This window comes from Amblyomma mixtum, chromosome 3 (assembly GCF_055824585.1).
Source record: "Amblyomma mixtum isolate Tamu chromosome 3, ASM5582458v1, whole genome shotgun sequence".
Classification (NCBI taxonomy): Eukaryota; Metazoa; Arthropoda; class Arachnida; order Ixodida; family Ixodidae; genus Amblyomma; species Amblyomma mixtum.
In genome coordinates, this window is record NC_143014.1 from 171628747 (window position 1) to 171637997 (window position 9251).

At 46.5% G+C, this 9251-nt stretch overlaps 1 long non-coding RNA gene across 1 annotated transcript; it reads right to left on the bottom strand.

Annotated features, from left to right (window-relative positions):
• Positions 1-1377: 1377 nt before the first annotated feature.
• Positions 1378-5621, bottom strand: LOC149352704 (uncharacterized). The gene is made up of 4 exons (XR_016290839.1): positions 5029-5621; positions 4635-4703; positions 4056-4120; positions 1378-1513 (listed from the first exon to the last, which is right to left on the bottom strand). It is a non-coding gene; the product is annotated as an uncharacterized LOC149352704 (long non-coding RNA).
• Positions 5622-9251: the final 3630 nt, after the last annotated feature.

Below are 9251 nucleotides of genomic sequence, written 5' to 3' on the forward strand. Positions count from 1 at the left end.
TCTTGGCTTGAGAAGCCGCCGCCATCAGCTGCCCGCTTGGCTTCCCTCGATGCTTTTGGTGGTTTACGTGCCGCAGCGTTTCTCCGCTTCTCTTTTTCGTGCTGGGCTCAGCGTCTCCCTCAGCTTTCGCTGCTTGACGCTCCATAACGCTCACCCGAACTTCTTCGGCCGCCTTCTCACCTTCGCATGCGACTACATAACGCTGCCGCTGGCAGCATAGGCGGGCCTTTCTATCCACTGAACCTACACGACCAGGGCGCCACTGATGCCGGGCAATTGCAAGCGCAGAATTAACGGAATACAGATGACAAAGACGACTATTTAGAACACGTAGCGCGAGAGTCAGCTGCGATATTCCAGTTATGTCTAAGGCATCGAGAAACGAAGCTGCTCTGTTTGCGCCAGCGCCGGTTCGCATCCCGCTCGGGGCTACGGAAGGGTAAACTTTTTGTTTGTTTTTAGTGCGAGGGCATCATACGCTCACCAATACCGACGACACCGACCAAGAATCTTGTCACCGTACGTACGTACGATCGTGTGCCGTTGCCTGACAACCCGAGTTACTACCTGAGCTTACCAGTTACTTTGCAAGCTTGGATCTTTCGTGTCTTGGATTTTTCGTCGGATGTGAGCGACGAGGAGAGGCCAGAGACGGACTTAAAAGCGGGCGACACATGTCCGGCAACATGTCCGGCGCGCTGCTCCGGCCGCAGCTTGCGAACTTCCGCCCCACTGCAAGCAGGGAGACGCGGAGCTGCTATAGCACCGGCGCGCCGCTTCTCCCAAGCTCCGCCTACAGCCGGTATGACTTTGCCACCGCACAGCAGTGTATCGGTGTACTTCACGTCCGCCCAGAAAAGACAAAACAGCCCTGCTATCAGAAAGAATGCTACATTCGAACACCGACAAAGCATGCCTGCGCAAGTAGCAATCTTTCGGCAACAGCGCCGCCCGCGGGAGCGCCGGGCGATGAACCGCACTGCTTCCTGGCTGCCCTGTTCGTCGCTACCCAATCAACCAGTGTACATTCAATGGACGTCCGAGGTATGTCCTTTACTGGATATACGGATATCCGTGGGAGATCCGCCGACGTCCAACGGCTCTCGCACGGACCTCCGACGGAGGTACAAATATAATTATTTAGACTGCCGACAGATATCCATCTCGGATATCCGCCGGCGGATCTTTTGAGGATATTTGCAGGTAATGCATTCTTCACCATTATGAGGCAAGCCAGAACTACAACCACCAATCAGTGCACCTCCCAGGGCCACTGGGCTTATTAAAAGCCCGCAGAGTGTCTGAAATCGGACATACACCTTGCTGTATGTAATCTGCATGAATCTGTAAAGCAATCGACCAAAATGGCAAAGCATATCAGTCGGGATGATTTTATTATGACATAAATGCTGTCTTCAGTCTTCATGAGGAATTCATCAAGCCGGCCATACACAGCAGCAGGAAGGATACTGTACAGACCATGATGAATTTGTAGACAAGCCGGGGACGTCTTCTGCAGAAAACAGTAAACATTAAGTTCAGAATATGTCATTAAAGCAAGCGAATTTGACAGACACCATTCAGTTGTATGCAGTAACTCCACCGTGCCAAGTAAATTAGTCATCTGCCGCTCCGAAAGCATGTTTACATCTTGAACAACTAGTAAGTTGTAAGCAACAGAGGTGAGAATATTTCTTGCAATACAAAATATTTTGCTTTTCCAAAAAAACTGCAAAAACAAATGCCCGACTGCAAAGCTTTGTACCAGTTCATGAAAAATGCGTGTACATTGCAAGCTTGAAGGAATTGGTGAGCGCTATAAAAACACGGAAAAGGGATAAACACACCGGACAACTGTTTAATCTCAGAAGAAACATGACTAAATACACACATTTGACTTCATATCATACACAGAAGAGGGAGGAACATACGCGCTGACAAGAATGAAGGAAAAACAGGTAAAAACTATGCGAGCTTACAACAGCCGAAGATTACTATTCTTGAGGTAGGTTAATTCTGTTCCCCCTAACATCACTGAAGGGGAGCTGACGCATTGCTTATCTGGAGCAACGTGCATTGCAAAATTTTCTATATTTCTCGTTCCTGTCAGTTTCTAGCCCTACCTATTACCTTGGTGTTTTTTAGCAAGGGTATGCATTTACAGTGTGCGAAATGAGGTGCCAGATTCCCGGATTTCACAAGTTGTTCGCATGATCTTTTGTGTTCCTGGAGCCTCGTAAGGCATCTTCCTGTTTGCCCTAAGTAAGTTAGTTGGCAGCTGAGCGGAATGCTGTAAATGACGTTTTCGTCACACTTTACATAGGTGTTTTCGTGTTTGATGTTGCACCCAGGTTTCTTTTTGTGGTCTTCATTCTCGTTGACCTTTTTACACATTCCAATGAGCTTATTGGGAGCTGAAAAAACCACCTGGACTCCGTACTTGTTAGCTGTCCTCCTTATTCTGTGGGAGATATTGTGAACATACGGCATCATGGCAGGGCGTCCCTCGTAGCTCGTTTTCTTAGTTTTGTGGGACCCAGTAACTTCTCTTAGTAAGCTTTCAGCAGTACAGCAAAGTAACTGCTACGGGTAACCGCTCTCCTTCAATCGGGAGACCTGTTGGTCTACGCCGTGAATTATCAGTCATTCCAGAATTGTAAGGCGAGCTGTAGCTACATCTTGCCTGAAACCAGCTATAAAAAAATCTTGCCCCCACTCGATAATTCACAGCGTAGACCAACAGGCCTCCCAATTGAAGGAGAGCGGTTATCCGGAGCAGTTACTTTGCGGCATTGCTGAAAGCTTACTAAGAGAAGTTACTGGGTCCCACAAAACTAAGAAAATGAGCTACGAGGGACGCCCTGCCGTGATGCCGTATGTTCACAATACCTCCCACAGAATAAGGATGACAGCTAAGAAGTACGGAGTCCAGGTGGTTTCTTCAGCTGCCAATAAGCTCATTGGAATGTGTAAAAAGGTCAACGAGAATGCAGACCACAAAAAGAAACCAGGGTGCAACATCAAACACGAAAACACCTATGTAAAGTGTGATGAAAACGTCATTTACAGCATTCCGCTCAGCTGCCAACAAACTTATGCAGGGCAAACGGGAAGATGCCTTAACAAGAGGCTCCGGGAACACGAAACATCAAGTGAACAACTTGCAAAGTCTGGGAATCTGGCACCTCATTTCGCACACTGTAAATGCATACCCTTGCTAAAAAACACCAAGGTAATAGGTAGGGCTAGAAACAGACGGGAACGAGAAATTATCAAAGCTTTTGCAATGCACATTGCTCCAAACCAAACCAAACCAGATAAGCAATGCATCAGCTCCCCTTCAGTGATGTTAGGGGGAACAGAATTAACCTCCCTCAAGAACAGTAATCTTCAGCTGTTGTAAGCACGCATAGTTTTTACCTGTTTTTCCTTCATTCTTGTCGTCAAATGTGTGTATATAGTCATGTTTCTTCTGAGATTAAACAGTAGTTAGAAAGCGCTTCGTCCTGTGCGTTTGTCCCTTTTCAGTGTTTCTATAGCGCTCACCGATTCCTTCAAGTATGTATTTCCAACTCGCCCCAGTAGTAGCTCTTTTGCCTTTTACATTGCAAGACACCACAGCTACTCCCACAGGCAGTCACTTCCACACTGATGGTCAAAAAAAATTCAAGTGCAAGAGTAGGGATCCTTACCACATCGTTGCAAGCTAGCTAATGACTTAGGTTGGGCACAAGGTACACTCATAGAGAAAAGTTTGCTGGATGTCGATTTTCCGAAAATATTTATTTTTGCATTGCCTCGCCAGGCAGTCAGCTGAAATTTGTTCAGTAAGATCGAGTATCCATGTTCCCTCCTGGTTCTATGCTTTTGATTAAATTGCTCTGGCTAACAGCACAGAGAAAATGTTTCACAAAGAACTCTCATTCCACAAATTTTTATCCATTATTGTACAAGTACACTGCTGTATAGCTAGATACCCTCCGCTGCACAGAGCAAACTGAAGGAAAGTATCCATTATGTGACAGGGTGAAACTTGCACTGTAGTTCAAACTTACCTGAAGGTTGCTGCTGTAAGCTGCAGGTACTATATAGCTGCTAGCTTAGGTCAGTCACATCAACACTGTATGGACAAGAAAATAAAGTACGAGAGAGCACCTTATACTGCACGTTGTCAATGATGCAGCAAAACACAATTTCTGTCGAAACTACAATGCCCACAGGGTTCACTGATGAATCACGCATCAGGGCACTGACAGCATATTTGATGATCCACAGCTGCACAGGAGTAAGGAAGAGAGGTCTGGTCACAATCCAGGAACATGTGGCTCTAGGGGTGTCATATATGGTCCTGCTATCTGGCTCAGCATTGAACCCTGTGGGCATAACATGTTTGGCAAAGTTATACCAAAGCACTGCAAGAGCTCATTGCACTCAGTGATTGGGAAGTAAGTGAAAAATGTGTCTGAAGCTCGCAAATTTAACACAACAGTTAAGCTGTCCTAAACAATGCTACTGCACAGTGCAAAGTACTGTGTAGTGAGTGGATGGTTGGAGACTTCCATTTGGCAAGCCTAATAAATAAATTGATAAGCTGTGGAAGTATGCACAACTTTTATATGACATTTTCAACCTACCTGTGCTTTCCACGGCTTGGCATAATTAATGTAGGCACCAATACACTCGGTAGCCGGGCCACATCCACACTGCAAAGGCAACAGAAAAGTAAGAAAAACTAAGTCGCGAAGCACTGAAAAACTAACACCGTCCTGGCACTATGCTTTTCGTGCATTCTGTTTTATCGTAATTATGAACCTACGCGCAATTGCCTTAAGATTCACACCATGCAACTACACACCGTCTCAACTTTTTTTCACAAACACGAGAAACGCGTTTGCGGCAGCTAATGCATAGTGCTTGCAATTTCCACTCCGTGGCAAACAAGTAGCGCAACAGAGTACAACTGCGTTAATGCGGTTTAGTCATCCCACAGCAACACCCTGAAAGTAATTTTCAAGCACAGTTACTTACCTCGCAAGTGTTAACACCATGGCCGCTTCTTTCATCCAAAGCAACAAAGCATGTCTCGGCAAGGGGTCAGGCGACACCGGAGCTTTTTCACGAGAGCTTCAGAATCAAACGAACGTCTTTTCGAGCGCGTAGATGACACAACACATTTGTAGCACAGACAAGCAACCACAGAGCGAACAAACCGCACACTGCAGCAAAAGTAAAGGTCGAAAGGAGCACCACGCGACGAAAACCAACGAGACCATCGCGCCACAAATATTGGCTTGGCTGATAGATTGGATTGGGTTGACTTTTAGGCTTACCGCTCTGCCGCGGCCCCTGGTAGGAGTTTATTAGGGTTTGTTTTCATGGAAGGCAGCATGCATGGCTACATGCCTCGGTTACCTCGAAGTAGTGCTGCAGGATAAAAGGGCGTTAATTATGAGCACTGGCGCCAGAAAGCCAAGTGATTCGTTTAATTCTGGTTCTTTAACATCAACACCATAGTTGAGTAATCTTAATCAATCTGAATATTAAACTAGTTGGTGGTAGAAATGTGATTGTGTGAATTTTGGCATTGACAAAATAGAATTTGATTTAAAATATTCGTCTGAGTGAAAACAAATTATATATGCCATGTAAGCTCACATCCCAAGAGGGATGTTTACGGATACTCCTCGGACATCCGCCGGCGGATGTCCGCCAGCCATCCAAAAACGAACGTCCCTCGTACATACACAGAATCTCCGATGCGTATATCCGAATATGGACATACGTAGGCATGCCCTATGGACATCCCAGCCTGGCACTGGAGATTCGGACCTTACTCGGACCTACCACGGATATCCGTGGTTGACTGGGTAGGCCTATAGCCTGTTTCGCATCGAAGCCCCATCGGACAGCGCTTCAGAAGTCGCATAAGCTATAATAAAAAGCTTACTCTTGACATCGCTTCAGCTGTTCACAGCATTATCTCATAAAATAAAAAAATGGTCGGTTTCAGCAACGCAAAGTGAGCCGCACCGCCACGGCGGGCAGCGGCAGGCTGCAACGCTGTCGTGGCAAGGAATTTGCTTGTGTCACATTTGTTACATTAACAAGGAACTCGGTATTGGTCAACGATCTTCAAAAATGTTATATTTTTGACATTTCTCATGCCAGAAGGGTGGAAGAGCGGGCTATTTGGTAGTTCATCTTGGGGAAAAACACAGCGCACTCCTAAGACAAGGACGAAGAAAGACAAGACGATACAGCGCTGACTTCAACTGATTATTTCATTGTAGAGCGACATATATATATATATATATATATATATATATATATATATGTGTGTGTGTGTGTGTGTGTGTGTGTGTGTGTGTGTGTGTGTGTGTGTGTGTGTGTGTGTGTGTGTGTGTGTGTGTGTGTGTGTGTGTGTGTGTGTGTGTGTGTGTGTGTGTGTGTGTGTGTGTGTTCGAAAAGTTGGCGGGAAGACATGGGTAACAGCTGCTGAGTTTGCACGCGACCGAAAGATAACATACTAAAGTTGAAAAGACACATGATGGCAAGGGTGAACTTAGGAGGCAACAAAAAATGAAACCAAAAAAATGGTAAAAAAGACAAGTGGAAGGGCGAATAAAAAGATGACGCGAACAAGCAGTACAAGAGAAACAAATAACACTACGAGATGGCAACAAGTGAACAAAATGCACTAAAAGGCCAAAAAGACCATTAAAAAATAGGAAGAAATTTAAAAGGGATAAAAGAACCATAAGGCGCATTAGAATCAGAAGACAGAAAACAGCCTAGTCCAAAAGGTCAAAAAGGCTAAAGGACTTAATCCGGAATCCTACACATTAAAGTTACTCTGTGCCTGACTCAAATAGTCTCACGTTTCGTTAGCGCTTTCGATGGTGTGCTAACACAATATTCACCTAGGTTTAGAATGTGGGCGGTTTTTATGATTTCGCGTGTGGTTTGATGCTCATTTCTCGCGATGACAGAACATTCATGAAGGAAGGGCTCATAGGAACCGGAGGGGCACTTTAAGCAGTGAACACCCAGGTTTTGCTTGACAGTGTTAAAAACATTATTCGAGTGCTGCATAAGACGCTCATTGAGGCAACGTCCGGTTTGCCCTACGTAGGCCTTGCCACAGCTCAAGGCAATTTTATCAACTACACCAACCTCGCAAGGCACAAAAGGTGCGTGGTGCCTAACAGGGCAGGCTGGCTGTTTCGCAGCCGAGGCATTGACTCTGCGACAAAGCTTGGATAGCTTGTCGGGCGCCGAGAACACAACTCGGACACCTGCCTTTTGTCCGATCCTTTTGAGCCTGTGAGAAAGAGCATGCAGGTATACGGCACCACAGCGACTTTGTGTTGGTGCTCTGGGGCAGCACTCACTTGGCTTCCTTCGAGTTTCCTCAAGAGGGAGCCGGCCACTGAGATCAGCAGGTGCTCAGGGTAGCCAGCTTTTATCAGCCGCCGATTCTGCTCTTTCAGGCTATGGTCCTTAGAGTGGACACAGGACTTCATTAAGGCATTTGTGAAACAAAAGTTCACAATGCCCCTCTTAACGATCTTAGAATGAACTGAACAGTAAGGCAACAAGGACTTGCCCCCTCTCGGCTCATACAACCAACACAGGTGATTTTGTGCCCGAGATAGCCTCAAGTCAAGAAAGCGTAAGGACCCATTCTCGGGTAACTCATGGGTCAAAAAGAGGGGCGAGAGGTACCGTTCAAACACATACAGCACTTCTGAAACTGAGCTATGAAAAATACATTCGTTACTGGCCAAAAGGATTAGGTAATCGTCCACGAACCTGAAAACCTTCACTGTAGCTGACGAAGAGAGCTGCTCTTCTATCAGTCGGTCATGATGGGCGAGATAGATGACAAGCTTCTTTTGTGCGTTGAAAGTTGTATTGACTCGTTCGGATCCGTCGCATTTCAGAATTGTTGTGGCATCTCGGTGGGCGACTTCTTAAAATTGCTGACCGTTTATCTTAGTTCCACTTTCGTTTCCTGGGGTGAACGTAATTTTATTCAAAAGAGCGGAGGGCGCATCGGCTCCTGCATTGCTCCAATCTTAAGCGATATCTATCTCGCCCGTCATGACCGATTGATAGAAGAGCAGCTCTCTTCGTCAGCTACAGTGAAGGTTTTCAGGTTCGTGGACGATTACCTAATCCTTTTGGCCAGTAACGAATGTATTTTTCATAGCTCAGTTTCAGAAGTGCTGTATGTGTTTGAACGGTACCTCTCGCCCCTCTTTTTGACCCATGAGTTACCCGAGAATGGGTCCTTACGCTTTCTTGACTTGAGGCTATCTCGGGCACAAAATCACCTGTGTTGGTTGTATGAGCCGAGAGGGGGCAAGTCCTTGTTGCCTTACTGTTCAGTTCATTCTAAGATCGTTAAGAGGGGCATTGTGAACTTTTGTTTCACAAATGCCTTAATGAAGTCCTGTGTCCACTCTAAGGACCATAGCCTGAAAGAGCAGAATCGGCGGCTGATAAAAGCTGGCTACCCTGAGCACCTGCTGATCTCAGTGGCCGGCTCCCTCTTGAGGAAACTCGAAGGAAGCCAAGTGAGTGCTGCCCCAGAGCACCAACACAAAGTCGCTGTGGTGCCGTATACCTGCATGCTCTTTCTCACAGGCTCAAAAGGATCGGACAAAAGGCAGGTGTCCGAGTTGTGTTCTCGGCGCCCGACAAGCTATCCAAGCTTTGTCGCAGAGTCAATGCCTCGGCTGCGAAACAGCCAGCCTGCCCTGTTAGGCACCACGCACCTTTCGTGCATTGCGAGGTTGGTGTAGTTTATAAAATTGCCTTGAGCTGCGGCAAGGCCTACGTAGGGCAAACCGGACGTTGCCTCAATGAGCGTCTTATGGAACACTCGAATAATGTTTTAACACTGTCAAGCAAAACCTGGGTGTTCACTGCTTAAAGTGCCGAGCCTTTCCTTCATGAATGCTCTGTCATCGCGAGAAATGCGCATCAAACCACACTTCGTCTTTGTCTTAGGAGTGCGCTGTGTTTTTCCCCAAGCCTACCATTTACCTGAAGAAAAAAATTTTAGCTCATTTTTCTGACGCTGGCGGACGGAATACAGGCTGGACGGCAGGCCGGCAGTCCTGGCTCCGTGGACTTCACGTTCACTCCAGAAAAGACAAAATAGCCATGCTATCACAGAGACCGCCTGCTATATTCAAGCAACGGCAGCATGCCCAGAGCAAGAGCAGAGCTTCCGGCAACGACGC